The sequence below is a fragment of the Ambystoma mexicanum genome, chromosome 3q, assembly GCF_040938575.1.
Source record: "Ambystoma mexicanum isolate Mex_15411 chromosome 3q, UKY_AmexF1_1, whole genome shotgun sequence".
In the NCBI taxonomy this organism is placed as follows: Eukaryota; Metazoa; Chordata; class Amphibia; order Caudata; family Ambystomatidae; genus Ambystoma; species Ambystoma mexicanum.
In genome coordinates this window covers 383,337,459-383,359,370 of record NC_090926.1, presented here as the reverse complement: position 1 = coordinate 383,359,370, position 21,912 = coordinate 383,337,459, and the positions used below count along the sequence as shown (strand labels likewise).

The window sequence follows — 21,912 nt, the reverse complement described above, 5'->3', positions numbered from 1 at the left end:
TTCCCATAGCCCTCCTACTGGCTTTTGAAGACAGCTGCCACTTGCTTGCTTTTTCCCGGTCAATAGGTTTGCCTCAGTGTCTGTAATAAATTCATTGTCTACTGTGTACAACGATGATCTGGTAATTGGCAGATGAGAGGAGGGGGGCAGTCTGGTGACCCCACTGATTATCATAAGCAGAGTTCTGAGGGTTATGGCAGGCAGAAACCTTAGGTTCAGGGATCAAGCCGCTGCAGATGTGGAAGCCCCAGGCCCCCACTTTGCATATGTGCAGTCTCAAACCTCACTCTAGCTCAAGCACGACACTTAGTAGGTCCTGGTGGTACTTTTACCCATTGCTGAATACGTGGCTTTGGATTTGTCAGGAAATCAGGGTAGGGGTCAGAATGCTTGGCGTTTCTCCCAGAAGTCTAACCCATTGTCTCTAAAAAGCCTCAATCCCATTTCCCCACAGTGCATGCAGGCTTAAATGGTGGAGTGTGTTTTCATCAAAGTGCACCACGAAGCTGGTTGCACAAATGTCTTCGCCTAAAGGAGTGTGTGGAGACTGCAGTAGTGAAAGAGAAGCATTCTGGCAGTGAAAACATGAAGGTTGTGCAAAACATTGACAGAAGCCTGTGACTCAGGAATTCACTCGTACTAATTGCAAATAATACCTTCACCAAACAAAAGCAATAACATGCTGGTGTTCCTTCAACTCAATGGAAGATGAATCTTGACTCCCTCACACCAAATACAACCTAAGCACTGATTAAGCTTTTCTCTGCTGAACAAAGGTCAAGGCAACAGAGTCCCTTCCCACCTACCACAAGGGAAAAGGTTCCTGCAATCAGCCAACCTTTGCAAGATTTAAGTCTCATTCTCGTATCCTCAACACAAGACAAACTCAACTAGCATCTCAATCAAAGACCAGGTTGGAGCCTTAGCTAAACTGAGCACAACCATGGAAGACACTGACCCCTCTCCCAAAAGCTTCACAAATATAAGCAATGAAAAGGCTATGCCCGTGTCTCCAGACAAGACAATACGAGTATAGGCTCCCTGAAGCCAAACCTGACAGTCAAAGATCAACATAGCTACAACCAGCACAAAGTGAACAAAGACTCCTCCTAGACAATCCAATGGAGTATAGGTCGGCGACCAGAACCAAACCAATGCAGGTTGAGGTTGACAGCTTACCCAACCTAATCAAATGATGGAAAGCATAGGATTTCCTGGCCCAATCAAGGGCTCAGCAAACTCCATGGGAAGATGTTTTCTTGCATTTAACCCAGGGTAAAGAGCTGGCCTTTTCAACCCAATGAAGTGGCCTGGTCTCCCAAAGCAAGCATGAGCAAATTTGTATTTGCATTTATTTTATTTGTAGCGTGCGCCAGGCCCAGGGGCATCCAGGCACGAAAAACTTAGTAGGCATATTTACATATATTCCACAACATATACAAAATTAACACTAGAGCGTAAATTTACAGTATAGTACATAGGTGATCAAATGGGTGGTTATCATTTGGACAATTTAGGCGTGACAAAATTTTGATGAAGCAGACAAACTCAGGTGATTGCAGCAGGCGGAGGCTACATCAGATTTGAGCGAAGAGCCAGGATTTGGTTTTCAGTTTGAATGCATTGAATGAAGGCTCGGTCCTGATATTGGACAGCAGAGTGTTCCAAAGCTTAGTGGCCAAAACAGGGAAGCTTACGCCCCCGGCTTTTTGGAGTTTAAATCTTGGCAACAATAGGCAGTATATCTGGGCAGTTCTTTGGGGGTCGAGAGGACGTGTGCAAGGAGAGGCGGTTGGAAATGTAGCGGGGGGCCTTGTTTGTCAAGCATTTATGGGTGAGGGCAAGTGTTTTCAGAGCAATTCTTTGTTTGACAGGGAGCCAATGCAGGTTAGTCCTAATATCAGATAGGAGTTGATTTCTTGGAATATTTAATGCCGCTCTAATGGCGTTGTTCTGGGTAATTTGCAGTTTGTTAAGGTTGGACTGGCTGGTCCCCAATTAGAGGGCCCTGCAGTAGTCAATCTTGGACATGATAAGCGTTCTAGCTAGAGAGATGCTGTTGGGGGTGGTCAGAAAAGGTCTGCAGGCCGCAATGAGTTTGCAGGTATATGCCGACGCTGATCTGACGGCATTAGTTTGTCTTGTCAAGGACAAGGTGGAGTCAAGATAGATGCCCAAGGTTTTAGTATCCTTGGACACTTTAATGAGATTGCCATCAATGGTGAAGGACTGATACAAATGATCTAATTAATTAAGCCGTTGAGAGGAGCCCAAGATGAGGAGCTCCGTCTTATCATTTAGACAAAGTTCGTGTTGGGCCATCCAAGCCTGGATTACCAAATATACTTCGTTCAATGCCTTAGTATCCGCAGTGTGAACACCTGTTATGGGGATGAGTAAATGGGTGTCATCAGCATAATTAGTGTAAGAGACACCCAGATAATCAAGAACATCAATCATTCCTTTTGAGATGCTTTGGAAAACAGAAAAGGAAACGCAGAGCACATCCTTATGCATAAACACAGATTCATGGGCAAAGTGTGGAAACATGTAGCACAAGCACTTATCTTTACTTGGCGGTCACACAAATCAGGGAAACTCAAGGTGCAACCTGTAGGTAAAGGGGAACGGTCACAGTATACACAACATGAGATGTCAAGATTTACCACTCGCCTGTGTGCCAGTAAAAATAGCCTAAGTTACAAATGGGGAAATGAGAGCCACAGAAAACTGCCACAAAACAAAGCATGATTGCATCCTATGAGTAAAACCACACATGATGAAAGAAGTACAGGGTTATACATTCATGTATATATGCACACCCATATACACGTGGATCCATGAGTCGTGGAGGGCTTGAATCCATTGTAATAAGAGAACGGTACAGGTTTCCTGAGCCTGGCCAGAACGTCCCCTGTATGCTAGTGACAGTAATGGTTTTAAAAATGGAAAGATGGCACACTGTTACGCGGTGCCCCCCACTGACAGATGTATTAATGCAGTGGGAAGGCAGACGGCACAGACTCCCATCAGGAACAGCCCCTTAAGATGGCATCATCGCTTACAGCCGCATCGTGCTTGGGTGCACAATGGGGATCTAAAAAGTGGTGGGGGAGGGTGTCGCACAAGCTTTAGTTTTCTCCATCTCCCCATAACCACAACTTACACAAGGCACCAGCAGGGAACCTCATATTACCTGTGCTGCTCCTACTCACAGGAACCTATGAAGCACTGATATGTAAAACACTGGCGCGCACCAGAGTATGGAGAACTGTTGAAGTACATTCCAGGGATTATGTGAAGAGGTGGGCCCGCAATCTCCTGACTGAGCATCTACTGGGGGTTTAAGAAAAAGGGCTTCCGAATCCTCACTCTACCGAAATAACTGCAAAACAAAATGAAGAGGCATTAAGGGGCCCATGCATCCCCACTCTGACTGATCTGAATAAGAATGAGTGATTAGAGAGCTAGAGGGCCCTCACCCTCTAGGAATATAAAGTTGAGTGGGTGCTTTAGGCACTGTAATACCCTTGCACTCTTGGAACAAATAAGCACTTGATCAAACAACTAGGGCATTTTAATGTAAAGTGGTTTTATATAGCGTCCTTCTGCCAGTCTTCTTGGCCTTGCTGCATGTGGCTCTGTAAGAAAAAGAGAGGGCTGTGAGTGGGACAGCGGGAGAGGCAGATGGGAAAACTCTAGTGCCAATGCGTGCATGGTAGAAACACCAAGGTCCCAAGTGCCAATCTGCTTCTATTGTTTTGGAATAGACACTTCAGAATAGTTTATTCAAAGGGGAGACCCCACGTTGGATAGGTGTGTTTAGCTTAGAGGAAGGAAGAAAGAAGTCAAAGTAGGAAAAGTCAAGAACCCTTCTGTTGACTTAGTAGGAGGAAACCGAGAACACGAGAAATGTCAAAGCCCTACACTCAAATGACTATAGTTACAGAAAATCCTCCTTTGTATGGTTACTCTTCCGATGTTGAGCCAGTGGTCCTCCTTGTGCCTCCAGCAGGGGTAAAAATGTCATTTACAGGCTTCAAAATGGGCCATAAAAGTTACTCCCCCCTCAGTTCTCAACATGAGCACACCACCATTTCCCACTTACCAATGGCTAGTGGCAAGTGCACATTTTGAAATCTGGCCTACAGAAAGCAATATTTTCTATACAGATAAGTGAAGACTAGGGTCTTAGCAAATGTTGCGACAGCGGACTGCGAGTGGTAACTGAACTTTTCATTTCCCAGATGAGAAACTAGAATTAACCCAACACACTTTATCAATGGTACAAACTTCAGAGTAGTGGAGGAATGATCAAGTTCAGGCAATAGAGATGAAGTCATGCGAGAACCTGCCCTCGTTGAAGTTATGTTTTGTGATGTAAATACTTGTTATGTGCCGAAAGCCCACAGGCATCACGGCGCGGAAAAGCAACCATAAATATATCAGCATAAAACCCTACTAAACAGACAAGAGGGAGAAACCTGGCTTAAATGAACAAGAACGTTTTCAGTTTCTTTCGAAAAGTAAATACATACCTTTCTACTTGCAATTCCAGCAGAAGCTTGTTCCAAAGCCATGCTGCTAAGACTGGGAAAGAGCGCCCATTTCCCCCTGCACGTTTTATTTTCAGGCAGGCCAACCACATCGTATCTCTAGACCGGGTAGCTCTCGCCGATTGTTAAATAGAGATTTTTTTTTTTTAAGATACAAAATGAGCCTGACTGAACAGACATCCATGAGTAATAAGATTTACTTTGAACTGAATTCTTGCTTCGACCGGGAGCCAGTGAAGCTCCCTTTTGTGTTTTGAAATTAGGTATCTTCTAGGGATGCTTTTCACAATTCTTACTGCGTCATTTTGCAAAATCTGTAATCCCTTCATGCAACCTTTTCTAGCACCCCCAGGAGGGTGTTAAAATAGTCCAGTCATGGCAGGATCAAGGCTCTGACCAAGGTCCCACAATGCACAGGGGACACATAAGGCTTCACCAGGTGTAAAAGTCTCAAGTAATATTGGGAATTCTTTATTATATTAGTAGCTTGGGCATTTAGCACTAAGCACGGAGTCTAGCGTCACACCAAGAGCCTTCACAACTTTATGTGCTGATCAATATTGAAACCTGAGAACTGTGCATCTAGTTTAGCTTGTGATTTAACAGATCCAAAAATCAGTAATTCTGTCTTGAAACCATTAAGGCAGAAACCATTCTTAGCCATCCAGGTCTTGATGGAGTCATAATTGGATGAAATACGCTCAGCATCTTTCCCGTAGTTGCCACTCAGCTCCATAATGAGCCGACTGTCATCTGCGTAATTTGTAAAATGGAGCCCTAAAGAATCGATCACACTATGGACAACAGAATACATTGAAAAGCGCAGGGGACAGGCATGCACCCTGCGGAACTCCACAGTTTATCTTTTTAGCCTCAGAGTGAGCATTCCCCCATGTGATTTCGACCATTCTATTGCTCAGAAAGGATTCAAACCAAGCAATCATTCTCTCAGAGCTTTTTACAGTTATAGCCAGCATGTTAATCAGTCTTTCATGATCTACTAAATGAAAGACTGCTGACAGATCTAACAGCATCAGCAGCCCAGATTTGCTCTCATCTACAATACTTTTTCTGTTTGCAGATCAAGTAAGACACTTTCATTGCTGGGTGAAATTCTAAACCCCGATTGGAGGGCATGCAGTATATCCCCCTTGTCCAAATGTTCCTGAAATTGCAGAGTGGCTATTTTGTCAATCAAATTCAGGAGAAAAGGAACATTGGTAATGGGTCTGTAGGTCGCATAGTTTTTCGGGCCCAGGGTGGGTTTTTTAATTAATGGGGTAACAGTCACATTCTTCAAAAGGTCAGACACATTACTTTCTGAGAAAGAGGCGTTTAAATAACAAGCCAGAAAAAGGGCAAACAACAATCCTTGATGGAAAGACATCTCCCCGACATGTGGTACGACGCATGCCCTTAAGTGTTTTTATCATGTGATGTGGCTTAATTTTTATTTTCTCAGTAACAACAAAACAAATCAAGTATTGCAAGTCTGTTGTAGACCCATGAAACATGAAAATTGATGAAGATATATTAAAAGGATACATTTAAAGTGAAAACAAGTTTATCGAAGCTGCATGTTAATTTGCAAAAAAGTAAACGACTTGGCAGGTCAAAGGCAAGGCGATTTGGACTCCCATGACAAGACATCAAATAGGTGTCTTTCTAGATGCTGGGGTGTGGTTCTCAAACCAACTTGATCACTTATTTGGCCTTTGAGATTCTCTATAGCCGGCATGATGCCAACAAGCCATCCAGCATGTTTCTATTATACTCTGTTGATGATCTCCTAGGTTTTGCCCTTCTGATCTGCCCTCCATTGCCCACGAGAGCTATGGTCCCCTTAATAATCCACAAATTGCGTTAAACGATAGATTGTCTCAGAGCAGAGTAGAATCAATGAGGCAATGTTAGCACTGTATTTGTTTGGACGCCTGCCCATTCTTTTCAAATGTAAAGTAACAATAGACTGGACATGGTTAGACATATTTACAGTGACCAGGGCACAGAGCATGCTAAACTTGTTCGATGGTAACCATTTGGTAGTTTAATTTGCATGCAAGCAAGTGCTTCCATGAAGATTTGCATCAATGTTGTATGTCATAAAATATAATAGTCATTAAGAACGTAATGGTTTGTGCAAGTCATAAAGGTGTTCAGCTCTTTTTCCACAGACAAAACGGATCGTCATTTGGATTTATCTATACGATTTTGGTAGTCAAGTCTATTTCGGATTATATTTCATTTCCATAAAACCATTGTAAACAACACAATAACATGCATCATAAAACCTGTAGCACGGATTAATAAGAAAATCTCTAAAACCACTAGACACAGCATCCTTCACATAATGTTTCATAGATCTAATTGTTCAGCATGAAGATGCCTCAGACCTGCTTAGCAACAATTTCCTTCGTCTCTACCAAGCATTTTTTTTTAAAAGCTCGCAAATGCAAACATAACTGGCCGTTTAGTGCTTAATAGGAACAATGCCAGACGATATGACCGAATTCCACTTTCTCTGAGAATATTCAATAAAAAAGTTTCTCTAAGATACTGCATAAAGGACAGAATAAAGTAAAATGACTAAATGTTTCAAACGTCCCGCACATACAGTCCCAATTACAATTCCCGGTTTTTTCCTTTGACCGTTTTTGCTGTACTTCCCCGACTGGCAGAATATTGGTAGTCCGTTTTTACACGTTCTGCAGAGACATTTCGCCATAGGTCTGTGGTTCAAATTCAGTCAGATAAACTCAGACGTTTATCTTTCTTGGGATGTACAAATTAGCACCAATCCATCTTTTAATGTGTTACTATGCTGGATTACTTTCATTGTATAATCTTTCCATCAGCGTAGTAGAACACAGTGCTGTGGGAACACTGGGACACTATTTAAAGTGCACAACCTTTTCAGTGTTTTGGTTCTACCTCGGCCCTAGCCCTAATGTGTTGGTAAGAAGCACCCAGGCCCTGCACCCATCCCTCCTCCTGCACCCAGTGCTGGTGGCAATATAACAGTACTCAGGATTTTTTTGGACACACCAATTTCCAACGCATACCTGACCACCTTTTTTTGATCCCACTAGGACTGTGATATAGGTTGCTGTGTGTCGATGTCATTTGATGTAGTAATATATAGTGCCTCTACCGAGGCGAGATGTCACGCTTTGTTAATCTTTCATCGCAGGCTCTTTGTTAACATCCCGAAGAAACGGCATCAGGTCCCGTACCTCATCTTTGGCTTAAAGGACTGAGTCCACATCTCGCCATCCCATGAGGTACCTGCATTCATGGTACATGAGGAATTCAGGCATACAAATGAAGACCACAAAGCATTCCGCCACCACGGACGGACCTGGTAATCTCAAATGTTTCACGATCTACAAGGTTGCCATCAAAAAACCTGATTGCTAAAGCCAACGTGTAGGTGTGTAGGGGGACATGGGCACAACCACAGTAGGACTCGGAGGGCCCTACTCACGACAAATTGTAAAATAGTGCCCACTGGACCTCCCACCTTTTTCACCCATCCGTTTGTATCTTTTTTTTTTTTTACAAAAGATCTATTTTTATTAGTTAGTATTCAAACTATGTGTAAGCAGTCATAAATATGTATCCATCTGCATCAAACCCATTTTCTGGATCAATGAGGTATCTCTCTTTGGATGCAGAGCTCAGGAGACCATGTCACTGTCTCTCAAACATCTCTTAAGATCTTCATGTTCTCAGAGTACCGCAACTGGTTCTTATGAGAAGCTTCTTTCCACCTCTGGCGGATCTTCTTCCAGCGGTCCATATTCTCATAGATGAGTGTGGACATTGTTGGCATCAATTCTGGTGGCACATTGATATTCACAGGCTCTTCCTTCTCATGATCAGAGCTGGGGATACGCAGGTTTTGTGGCTCACCAGCCTCGTTCAATGGTGAGGGAGAAGGATCTGGCATCCTGTACACATCCTGTGCAGCCCCATTTATCACCTTAGTACCCTCGTCATCCTCAGAGAACAAGGGCAGGACAGGACTGGTGCAGCGCTCCTCCTCTCGCACTGAAGGATTGTTTCTCATCCATGCCCGACAGATTGGGTAGAGAGGAGTGTTCTCATTGAACTGGGCAAGGTCCACACTCTGATCAAAAAGTTTGATAACATACGTGTTAGATTTCTGCTGACATATGTCCGTCATGCCATCATCCATCTCTTTCCTTTTCTTGCGTCTGTGGTGAGGAAAACTGTATGAAGGCCAGATGTACCCATCAACGCTGGTGAAGTACCGTCTGATGTGGCATATTTTAGACCATCCTTTTGTATCATGTTGGTTTCTTCAAAACCCCTATTAACATGTCTGTTTGAGAGGGGCAGTGAACTGGTAAGTGGCAGCCATCTGTCTCCCACTCTTTACCCTGGTGTCTGGGGAGCCTGGTTGGAGGGTGCGAGGGGAATGAAACTTCATAACTGGGATCCCTCCACCAAACCTTCCTGCTGTGCCCCAATGCTAAGAAACAACAAGGCAGGCCGTACCCCTCAGTGTAAGGAAATAGATCACTCCTTCACAGCTAGTCAACAGCGTATCCTGGCCCGGTCAGCAAAATCAATGACAAGTGGTCAGTTTCCCTGCTTGGTCACTAGCACTTCGCATGTGAGGATTTCTAGGACAAAACTGGCTAAATACCCAGGAATGAACAGAAGTGTTTGGTACATCATGGATCACTGAGCGGTACTCAAAGCCTTGTTAGAATTTAGTACCCTCTCTGCTGATCTTTCAGACCCACTCTGTCAAGCAAGAAATACTCCACCAGGCCCATCCTCCATTTCCACATCATGCAGCAAGTCCGCAAACATCAGTTTTGATTAAGAGAGCAAAAGGACATGAGTCACAAAACAAGGCTGGAAGAACATAGGACGAACACTGTAGCCCCGTGTCTGCCTAATTTTGAGAAAGGACTGTGAATGAAGGGGTGATGACCATAAAAGTGGGCAGTAGTCTGTTAACATTCCCAGCTTTATTGGCCTTCAAAATGTTATGCAGCTAAAAAGTAAAGGGAGCCCCAGCCCACATTACTATGTTAAGAAATCGCATCATAATCAAACCAGCTAACGTTCTGGCAGGGATATTCCCATGACAGTAGTTTATCACCCAGTCAACCGTGATGCGCTATTCTTTAGTTTCTCACGAACACTCGCTCTAGTAGATTACAGTTAGTGAAGCAATATTACATAAGCACGGGGCATTACCGCGCCAGGTAATGCCCCGGGCCAGCTAGAAGCACAAGGAAAGCGAAAGCTTTAACGATAGCGGGGGCATTACCTGCCCTGGTAATGCCCGCCCCCCACCGCGAGGGTAATTTTGCTTCACTAACTGCATCTACTTGAAGTCCTATGGGAGTGAGATTCATCAACGGATCATTTGCATATCCTAGCCAAGCTACATGTGTGGGTCCCAATTTAAGGGAGGCAGGGGGATGGGTAGGGGGACTTTGCTACTTCGAGATACCCAGATCAACCATAGATAGCTTGACTAGGAGTGGAGCCAATATACAACCTTGTTTCAGTGCCTTAGATGTGCCAATGAGAGCAGTCAGCAATCGGATCACTCTTCACCTTTAGTCTTACCCTTACTGTGGTGTTACGATTGAGTTTACTGATATTTAGTAACCCGTGTGGCATTCCACATGAGTCACATTTTTTTCAGAGGGTAGCGTTTTTCACCATATCGGAAGCAGTGCTAAAGTAAACAAACGCTACATAGAGTAGTTGTTGATGAAAGCTCCAAGCGCTTTCGATAATGGTTGTAAGTGGCATCAGATTATCAATGGTCAAATAGGCCTTTTGAAATCCCAGTCGAGGGCCTGTTTTTGCTCCGTCCATTCTGATAATTCTGCCAAGAGCAACCTGGAAAATATCTTAGCTGGCATGCCGAGCATAGCTAAGATGCGATAGCTGTTAGGATTATTAGGAAGACCTCGTTTGTAAACTGGTACCACAATGCTCTTGGTCCATGACCCTGGAAACAGGTTGGTCTCACTAATAGTCTGGAAAAGTAGGTAGAGCACTGCACCCAATCTATCAGGGCTACTTTCCATCAGGGCATTGACGATATGGTCCGGCCAAGGGGCTCTGGAGTATCTGCTCTTTTTTATATAGGTAATTATATCCTCAAGTTTATGTCTGAGGTGCCACTTTCTCTCTCGCCCATGGGGTTTTCCAATCCTCCATCAGATTCGTACCCGCTGTCTTATTTATGAATTCTTCCCATGTGTCTTAAGACGCTCCCTCCGCCAGTTGCAGGTTTCTGAGGTAATCGTTTATCACCTTCCAAAATTCACATGCGTCATTTTTTTGTTTGACTGAGATTTATCCAACAGAAGCTCAGCACGTCATCATTGAGTTCCCTTCAGATCAAGTGGTGATTAAAGCACAGTAAGGCAATTTAAAGATAGTGTGAATCCAACTGAATGCATGGGATGGCTCCCAATTCAGTACTCTCCAGTCGCTATCTTGTGAAAAAGAAGAGCTCTTTCGAAGGTCAGAAAGCTCGGTACTTTCAAAAGTGCCGATAGGTTTCTTCCCATAGGTTGGGATTGAGGCTGTTCTACGTCCTGGGTCCTTGTTCTCACAGCGAGGGCCAGTTTAATAAGGAAACTCTGCCATTTTTTCCCAGTGTCTGTTCACTTTTATTTTGGATTGAACTGGGAGTCATTCCAGTGGTTTCACAGGATTTCATTTCGGGAGATTCGGGCATATCTTTGACAGCCTGATTTGGCAAATTTTGCTGGGGAGATATTTGGTAGTCCCAGCTGTGCCATGCTAGTGGTGTGTGCATCTTCTAGTAGTGCCATGTTATGCATAAAGGGCTGCAAGTAGTGCAAGCATCCATTCAACATTGTACCACCATCGATATAGGACCCAAGAAGTGCCAGATCCATACTTCTGGACTCCAGCAATGTGAGCATTCTCCACTGTCACTGGGCTAGGACTGTAGCTGTGGGAGCCTTCCAAGATAGTGCTCTGTCAGCATTCTAGAACTCTGGAAGTAGAGTTTTCTCTAGCATTGGTATGAATACGTGACCACCTTTAAGATTCAACCAACAGTGGCCGGTGTGTGCACTCGAATCCTTACAGTGCCATGTATGTACTGTAAGACTATCGTTGTGGGCCTTCTCCAGCAGTCCTCAGTCATAGCTATTTGGCCTCACTAGTTTAATCAGTCTCCAGGGAGCCCCGGGCAGTGCTATATGAACTAAGCAGTACAGTGTATGTGATGAGGGGTTCAAGGAGCTTCCTCTAGCAGTGCCACATCAGTGATGTGTATACACCACTCGCCATTAGAGAGAATTCACTCTCTGAAAATAAACGGTAGTGTGTGCATGTGGAGATATGGCTTTCAGGTCAGGGGGCAAGTGACTTATTCCAGACTATTAACTTCCAGGTTGTGTGACAAGGTCAATACCCTGGCCTTGCGAAGAAAGGGGGGGTGTGGAGGGCTGCCACATTACAACTCCGAGCCAGCCATGGCCCCGAGGGAAAAGGCAGCTGAGGAGAGTTTAAGCCGTACCCCTTCCCTGTGTGCCCAAATACAAGTCAGCAGTACATCTTTGCCTTATGCCATGTCTCTTGGTGCAGATACTTGCAGGTCCCTTTCCGTCTTTTGTAGAGTCAGTGAAGCAGACTAGCAGCAGAGCACCAAACCTCAACTAACTCACCATGTCTGTGTCACAATTACAGAAACCGAGATACCAGTGAACAGAAGCAACCGCTCCAGACACCGAAACCTCAGCGGCAGCAAGGAGAGCCTGAGAAAGGAAGGGTGGTGTTCATGGACCTATGCAAGCACATGCCAATTAGCGTCTCGCTTCGGCACCCAGTTGGGTGTGTCGCCTGAGAGACTTGCATCTAATCCTCGAGACCACCAGAGGGGCCAGACACCCCCCAGGAGACTACGTGCAAGGGAGAATGATCGCCATGGAAACCCTAACACAGATTGGGACACTGAGCTGGGAGACCAACAATAGTCGATCCTCACAGAGAAAGTGGGCAGTGTGTGGTGCCATTCTAAAGCTCAGACGCCCTCCACCACACCTTTGAGAGCCTTTGACCTCCAACTGAAAAAGTGCAGAACCCTGATTCGTCAGAAGAAAAGGAAATGAGAAGACCTTGCACTCAATGCACAGAGTAATGGGAAAAGGGATAGGGAACTAAGCTCTTATCTAAGAGCACCTCAGCTATAACGTCTCACCTCCGGGTGAGAAACTGCTGGGTGATCGTAACATTTTAGTTCCTGCTTGTAGCCTAGATGCGCTTGGTTAGCTGCACACAGACAGGAGCTTTAGTTGATTCTAGAGGCCAACTGACCACAACCACGTATGTAACATTAACTCTGTATGGAAATGCCTGTCTTACTAACGAATGGCTGACACGCTGTCTACACATGTATTCGCCTGTAGTTTGGTATGCATGATGTTTAGGCCGTGTCATATGGAATATTATATTGATTCATCAGGGTTATAGATTGTGTATATTGCTATGAATGTCTGTATCACGTTATGATCCATAGGCAGTCTGGCGTGCTCAGGCCACCCCTGCTCCCTCTGCCAAACTGGTGTCGGCCCCTGGTTGTCTGTGGTTGGCCCCTGTGCACTTGACCAGCCTCCCCTACCCAGTTAAGTTCCAAGTCTCTGTGCAGCCATCATTTCATGTGTCAACTATGTTTGTCCCCTTCCTCACTTTCAGCAACAATCTCAGAGACCCTCCCTGAGAACTGGTGAGTTTGGAATGTCCGCCTCACTTGCTTCCTGGCCGAATAGCCGCACAAGTCCCGGCCGTTGAGCCCCGGGTGCCCTGGTCTTTGATCCTGTGGCCACGGCACCCTAAAAGTTACATTGGCAACCAAGGGGTCATTTGACTGTAACGAGAAGCATCACTCCCAAGGCGACACCCCATCTGTAAATGTACTGCAGCAATGGGTGCAGGGCAGAATGGGGGATAAATAGTGCCCCCCAGCTCGTGGTCAAGGGGAGACTGCTGGATCGTGCCATCCTCTCCTGGTGTATTTCCATGTACACATCTGTGTGTTTGGGAATGTGCTTAAAGGAGCATAAGGACACATCAAGAAGACATGTAAACCATAATGGATCATATATAATGGACAGTACGATATAACTTGTTTCTCAGGAAAGTTACATTTTCGGCACACTATGTGCTAGCTCCTTGTTCCCCGGAGGTAGCGCTTGCCTACTGATGCCTGGATATACAGGAGTTACTTTTAGCTCCTACTTATCAAAGTTTTAATTTGATACCAGCACCTGCATCAAACACTGCAGGATCAACAGGGATGTGGGCTGAGTTCCAGGCCACCATTACCTGCCAATGCCATGAAACTGGGTTGGGATATCAGATCAGGTATCGGGTCTCAGTTACAGCAATGGTTATTTCCCCTACATGCTATGCCCCCATCCTGCTTCCACCGCCAGCTCGTAACAAGGGAGAGAGCTGGCAAAATCAATTGTGAGAGGTGTGAAGTGGTGAACGGATGGAGCACTCATGCTACCTATAGTTCGTAGCCTCAAAGCCACCAGCAGTAACAAGGATGATACACCAGATGCTCCCATTGCCTTATTGCCAGTAAGACTGAGATCCTCCTCATCGGAACAGCAGCTCCCTCCTTTCCTCCTCTTGCTCTCTGGCCGCCCACTCTGGGCTTTCTTCCTGCTCCTACCTGTGAGGCTAAGAACCTTGGTGTCATCTTCGACTCCACCCTCTCTCTCCTCACATCTCAGATGTCTCTAAGAAATCAAACTTACAGCTGCACCTCTTCAGAGGTATTCTTCCTTTCCTCACTTTCCCCCAGAAGCTCACTGTCTCCAGAGGTCTGGTCCTCTCTGGGCTGGACTACTGCAACAGCCTCTTTCTAAATCTTCCTGCCTCTAATCTCGGACCTCTACAGTTTATCCAGAACAGGACTGCAAGACTTGTCCTTGGCCTCAAGCCCAATGATCGTATCTCTCCAGCTCTGAAATCTCTTCATTGGCTCCCATTGGCGGCAAAGAACAAGTTCAAGACCCTCTGTATCGTCCACAAGGCTTTCTGGGACCTGGACCCGCACTACCTCCAACTCTCAATTCCTAAAACCTCGGTACTTCTCCCCATCCACGTCCCTGCACTTGCTCCCTTCCACTTCCCTGCACTTGCGCGATCTGAATGACACAGGGCAGAGTAACATCATTGCTTTGTCCTCCCTATGTTCCCCCCGCTCCGCTTTTCGCGCCTGGAAACACTTGTGTACAGGCACATTATAAATACCGGTATCCAGTTATATTTTCGAATGTAATAATTTCGAAAGACAAAATGTCGAAAATATTGTCGAATAAATAATAAATCAAATTTTTTCGAAATAATTCTACATACAAGGTAAGTGTTGTAGTATAGTATACATTTTATTAAATAGTAAAATTGGTATATTATAATTATATTACAAAGTAACAGTGGTCCATTAAATATTTATTAAATTGTAACTTTTGTAAAAAAATGTATTAAATAGTAACATTTGTAGCTATAATAAATATTCTATTAAATAATAACATTCGTATTTTTGAGTTGTAACTTGGATTAATTTCTATTTATTTTCACCACTAAATGGTGCCATTGTATAACAAATTGCAATGTATGTATTATTGTTATTTCTTAAGTTCTTGACGTAACTGTACGTATGCCTTACGTCGACGTAAGCGCCATTTTTAAAGTCCATTTGTTACGCGCTTTCGTTCCGGTCGGGAGTCCTTGTTGCGGTTTCTTGGATTTTTTGTTTTTGGATGTTTTTTCGTGGAATTCCTGGACCTGATGTATTGTTTTTTTTCATATGGATTTTCCCTTTGGTTCATGGATTGGGATATGGATTTTGATTTTTCTTTACTGGATTTCATTTTTTGAGCATGGATTGGAATATGGAATTTGTTTTTCATTTTGGTTGGATTTTAGTTTGGATGGATTGGAATCGTTGGGCACGTTGGATTGGCATCGTTGTTTACGTTGGATTTTCCCTGGAGGATTGTGGATTCTTCAATCTGAGTATTTTAACATTTTAAATTATATGCAATTGAGTCTAAGTAGTTTTGTCTTTCTTCTTGTTCAAACTGTTTGACTATTTGTTGAATTCTTTGTTCATAGTCTCGATATTTCCTTTTTTTCAAATGTGTGTTTTCAGGTGAAATGCTCTGGGATAGTCTAAATTCCTGATGTGATTGTTCCGATATTAAGTCCTTTAAGAAATGCCACAATATTCGGTTCTTAGTATTAAAGTTCCTGTTAACCCTGTTGTGCCAACCTTACAACATATTATTTGTTTTTGCCCTTCCTTCCATCACTGCATTGTAGCAATTTCACCATGCTAACTGATATTTAGGCCTTCTTCTTGTGCCATTTCGCGTCAGTTGTCCCAACCAAGTGCTTTCCATTTAGTCCATTAATTCTGTGCTGTTCTTCATTGTTTTTGAAATATTCAGTTTCGATTAAATGTTCGTAAAATGTAATAATGTCGTCTTCTTTTACAAAGGCTAATGCAAATAGTTTTTTTACATTGTGTTGGTATGAGCTATCCTCAATGTATTTGGTATGGAGCCCTAGTTTCTGTAGTTTCCTCCAAATTGCCTGAGTGAAGTGAAAGAAACAGCCCTGTATATTTGTCTCTTTATATGTTGAGGTGAATGCTTTCATTTGTGCCAGTTCAAAGTCCATTATGATAGTGGCAGGTTTTTTGTCAGGTATGGCGTCTTTTTTGAAACACTATTTTGTATATTTCTTCCATTTTTTGGGCATCAAAACGTAGATTAGTGGTATTAGATGGTTATTGATGGATCCATGTATACTATAAAACTGATGGAAAGGTTGCGGGCATGTTTTGAATGTTGCATCACTTTGCCACATCTCACACTCACCAAGTTGTCTTAAATTGCTGTCTGTTGAGAACATTATAATTTTTTCATCCTTTACGCATAATGTTGCCTGATGAAAATGTTCACCTTTTTCTGTCATTTTAAATAGATCAGGTATGTTTATCTCGTAATTTCTTGGTACTGGCGGCAGATTTTCTTTTTGTTGTTTTGTTCTGTTTATTGTACGTTGCATGTGTTTTTCCGCTGGCATTTGTGCCGATACATGCAACAGAATTTTGTTGCACGTCCTAGCAATCACAGACCTGCTGGCCTCAGTGGGGTTTTCTATTGCTTTTCTCTTCAGTTAATTCATTGTTTTTTTAATCACTATAGTGGTTCCGTCAGGAAGATGGTTGTGTTTATTTATTTTTTTGCATTTATAAAGCGCACAAAAAACTGCCCTGAGACATCGTGGTGCTGTTACAGCAAACTTGAACTTGACACAGGTATAATACAAATCGACCGTTGCAGAGGTAAGGCAGATTAAATACTCATATTGCAACAATGAGAAGGACAGGTAGTAGCGGACAGAGCGGGTCAAATATTATGCTTTGCTATGGTTACAGTGCAATAGCATAATTTACATGATGTTAGTAGAGCATTAGCTGTTAGATGTTCCCCTTTTAATTTTACCATGGTATTTTCCGTTATTACTCTTCCTGTACACTTTGTTTTTGTATATTCTGTGCACTTCCTATATGTTCTTATACCTGTATTTACATGAAGTAGCTGCAGTGTACGTTGTTCCGTTTGCTCTGACCTCAGGTTCTGTCAGGTAATGACAGTTTGTCGCAACCGTCATCTGTTCCTCAGCGTTGATTTAAGGTTCTTTACTCTTGAGACGGTTCCGTGAGGGGTTTAGAGGGGGGACCACCTCCCATAACAACGTTACTGTTTTGGACATTTTACATAGATATTTTAGCATTGCATTTTCAAATTTTCTTTCAACATTTTTCGAATAAATTACTTCGACATATTCACATTCAACATTTTTCCTGCCATTTTTTGTTTTCGGAATTATTTTTTCGATATTATCACTATAAACCATAAATACCATATCATATTGTGTAGTCCTTCTGCGTTTGGGCGTTGCGGCTCAGCAAATGCAAGTAAACTGCAGCTCACATGGGAAAGCCTGCGACAGAGGTCACAGCCTATGTGCCCTTCTCAGCACCCGGCTGAATCCACCCAGAAAAAAATGCTTTCATTTTGCTAGTGCTAAAACTACCATAACTCTGGACATTGCACTGGCTGTACAAAAAGCAATTTAAGCACCCCACTTTGCAATTGATATATCATGACATGCCTTATCACTACATGACAGATAATGACATAAAAGGATCTCTGAGACTATTACATGTCATGTTTTGATCTGTTATTTCATGCCATGCCATGCTTTGTCAGGTAGTGTCATGATATATCATGCTAGGTCACGTCATGACATGGCCTGATATAACAAGCCATTCCCAGTAAACCTGAATTTTCCACATTCCCAGAAAGCTTGACAACCCTAATAGACTATTGGTAAACTTGGTATCCCCACTAAGACCTGATTAAAACCCCCATTCGGCATTCCAATTAATCGTTCCAGTAAGCTCCGAAGCAACGAACACCCAACAGGTGGTCAGTTCAAAGCAACATTTGATGTTATAGAGCTAATGTCTAGTGCTGAGGAAATTATCCGTTGCTTGCTCACATTATTTAGTAGTGGGGTCTGTCTGGAGAAGAAATAGTTTGACTCTGAAATGTCTCTGGTGATGGTAATCCGTGGTGGTGAAAAGACAAACGGTGGGCCCCTAGAACAAACTGAACCCCTTGGATCACTGCTAGTGATCTCTACTCAGCTGTCTGGATGTAGGAATGTAGGTATATGAGGGGCGAGGAGTCTATGATAATATTTACTGTGCAAGGCCAGGGCAATTTGGTCTTACTGGGACAGTATTTGGATTACGAGGTCATCAGGCATGAGCGCCTCTGGAACACACAGGCTGTAGTCGAGGGCTGTAAATTAAGTGGGTGTAGATTCTGCCATGAGTGAAAAAGAGTGAGGGCATGTATACAGTACTCTCAAGGTGCCAGACATATCGGCCAACCATTGAGCTGAAAGACAGGGTGTCGGACAGTCATTGGGTAAGAAGCACTAACCCAGGCCTAAAAAGAACCATGGGGCAACGAAATGAGGGTGTTCCACCTCTTCTGAAGACGTTAAAGTCTTGATTAGACTGCAGACCTGGTGGGAGTTGTTCTGGATAGTGGGACCTTAAAACAGAAGTTTTTTTGCATCTATCTGGCTTTTCTGATATGCGTAACTGTAACTAGCTGCAGGGCATACCTATGCATCTTATTCAATAAATAATGTGGTGCCTGGCCATGGATGGCTTTGTGGTCTAGACAGCAGATTCTGTCAAGCAAGCAATGCAATCCTAATGTGCACGGCATCATATATTTAAAAGCACCACAATTGATTGACTTAAAGGCTGATTTTTGTGCTCTCTGGAGAAGGGAGTGCAGGTTGCTAGGGTGGCATGCATAGAGATAACCAAGCACGCAAGTCTGGCTTTAGCGAGAGATCCCACCAGTGGAGCTCAGTCGTCGGTGTGCACTAAGTAGAAAAGCAGCTCAAACCTAAGGATTTGGAATACCATTCGCCCAACGCTTTGTAAACCTGAGTGGTAAGGCAGGGTTCTACCAGATCCCTAGACTCTTATTTATAATTTAATCTCTATGGAGGGGGAAAATCAAGACTGATCTGTGGCAAGGTCTGCAGAGAGAAGATGGCTTAAAGGGATGGTCTAGTAAAAATTTCTATTTCAAAAATAGATAGGCAACATAAAAAAAAAATATTAGCATTCTCCGTTTTAAAACTTCCTATGTAAAATTTTGAGCTATTCAAGCTCAAAATTCGCAAAAGCAAGCACATGGGCGCATCCATTTTGTGAAATGGAGGCCCTCCTGTGCAGTTGTTTTCCGCAATGCTGCGTTGTTTCTGCCTGAATCTGCTTTCCCATTTGGGGCTCTCGGGCTCCCAGTGGGGAGCCCGAGAGCCCCAAATGGGAAAGGAGATTCAGGCAGAAACAACGCGGTTGTGTTGGAAAACGCTGCGGTTTTTCTTTCCGAGTTTCTCAGGCTCCTCCGAGCCGGAGGAGCCTGAGAAACTTGGAAAGAAAAACTGCAGCGTTTTCCAACACAATAATGTTGTATTTATGTTTGCGGTCGCTTCAAAAGCGACCGCAAACATAAATACAACATTTTTAAAGCTGCGGTTTTATTTCTAAGTTTTCCGGGCTCCTCCAGCCCGGAAAACTTAGAAAAAAAAACGCAGCTAGTGCTTATTTTAAAAAAAAAAAAAAATAGCACTTACCGAGATTCAGCTGCAGCTTTCCTGCTCTGGTTTCCGGTCCCCGTCCTCCGCCTACAGCACTAATGAAGGGAAAGCCACCCAGCGGTAGCCTTTGTTTACTACAGCTGGCTGGCTTTTCCTTCATTAGTGCCGCAAAAGCCAGCACAGGAGGGACTCCATTTCACAAGATGGATGCGCCATGTGCTTGCTTTTGCGAATTTTGAGCTTGAATAGCTCAACATTTTACATAGGAAGTTTTAAAACTGAGAATGCTAGTATTTTTTTTTTTATGTTGCCTATATATTTTTTAAATAAAATTTTTTACTAGACCATCCCTTTAAGGAGTATGTGCCTTTCAGGACGGCTATTTTGGTTTTGCCAGAGTTTTACTGTAATGGCACAGATGGGATGAAAAACAATAGTGTAGAAACGTGCCCAGAGCAATGCGTGTAATTTAAATAAATTCAAAACATTTCACTCATTGCGTTTTTTGGTTAAAGTTCGTCTCCCCAAGTGAGAGAGGATTTGCCACTGCGCCAAAGGAAGCAAAGCTTGCGTTTTCGTTCAGAGGGAATGTGGCTTAGCAGTTTCGGCATAACGGATTTCATTTGGTGTTGCTACCAAAGTGATTTTCATATGGCGGATCTCCTCTTTCAATGATAGATGGGTGAAAAGAAAATGGTGGGAAAAGGTTGCCCAGAGAAATGCCAGTGATTGAGTTTATTCGAAGCAGAAAATGATGGCTGGAAGGTTTAATTTACTTTCCCAGGGGATCCTGTGCACCATACGAGGGTCCTGCATACTTTCCCAGGGGATCCTGTGCACCATACGAGGGTCCTGCATACTTTCCCAGGGGATCCTGTGCACCATACGAGCGTCCCGCCTGCAAAACAAAGCTTCCTAGTACTACCATAGCCAGGGTCTTGTCTCCATCCTGTCTGGGAGTCTGGAATACATCTGGAGCACTGGGATTGGTGTCTGCCATGTCCACCAAAGTTTACAACCGATAGTTGGGAAAATAAACTAGGCTAGATGTTGTTGGGGAATTGTGGGATAGTGTGGGGTGTGAGAGGTTATCGAAGGTTCTTTCCTTGACTGGATTATTCTGCAGGTAAACGAGCCTCTCCCATTGCAAGATGGTGTGATTTTTCGATTGGTCCATAGACCTGGAGGCAGGGGACATGGAATGGCCATTTGGTTTAAACGGTCATCAGGGTCAACCTAGTAAGTGATCCTCGTCTGGAAACCTTTGCTCAGCAAAATTGTTAAAAAATAAACCAGAAGGGAACAAAATAAAAGGCAACTTCAGTCAGGGTGGGATATGATACAGAGAACTGTTGGGCCGAAGTAAACTAAAAAAATTGAAACAGACTTGGTACCGATTGAGTCTTTGTTCATTGTAGTATTCCATGTACATCAGCGAGGTTTGCCATTAATGGCACTAAACGCAATTATTGTATATGCATGTGCCATGTGCTCTGTCTGCAGGCACTAGGAAAGACTTGTTTGCTTCATAGCGGCGAAGCACAGGTGTTTTGTCCTTACGCAGCTGCTGGAAACTAAGACACTACCCTGGGGAAAAAACAGCATTTTCTTAAAAGGCATGGGAAGCAGCAATATTGAAAAGAATTCAGGCCAGAGGAATTCAAAGGAAACGAGGAGAGAGACTACTTCCTATCATATTATTTGTGCACAAAGTTCAAGTACATAGTTTCCTTTAGATTTAAGGATTTAGCTACAGAGAGAGGGTTCCATTACACAATTTATTGAGGATCTATTGGAATAGCAACTGGGAGGAGTTCATTCCAGTAAAGGTGATCACATTTGTGGTCAAGTGAAGAAGAAAAAGAATAGCAAGCAGATAACTTTACTTGATCTCTTTTAAATTGTAAATACTTACCAGTGTATAAAAGCACGGATAGAAGTATTTAATCTGAACTGAATATTAGCATTACTCAACAAAGTTGACTCAGCGGCCAAGCAATTAGCAGAGGCTATTCAGGGAAATGTGGGAAGAAGTAGTTGGTGTCGATATAGAAAAGCTGGAAGAGTAGCATGGGATCGATTTGTGCAACCTCATAAGTTTCCC

General features: G+C 43.5%; 1 protein-coding gene and 1 pseudogene across 1 annotated transcript in view; both read right to left on the bottom strand.

Annotated features, from left to right (window-relative positions):
• Positions 1–21,912, bottom strand: part of NDST1 (N-deacetylase and N-sulfotransferase 1) — a 500,062-nt gene that overhangs the window by 275,045 nt on the left and 203,105 nt on the right. The gene's annotated exons all lie outside the window — the stretch shown is intronic.
• Positions 8,133–20,808, bottom strand: LOC138582436 (protein lin-37 homolog pseudogene; annotated as a pseudogene).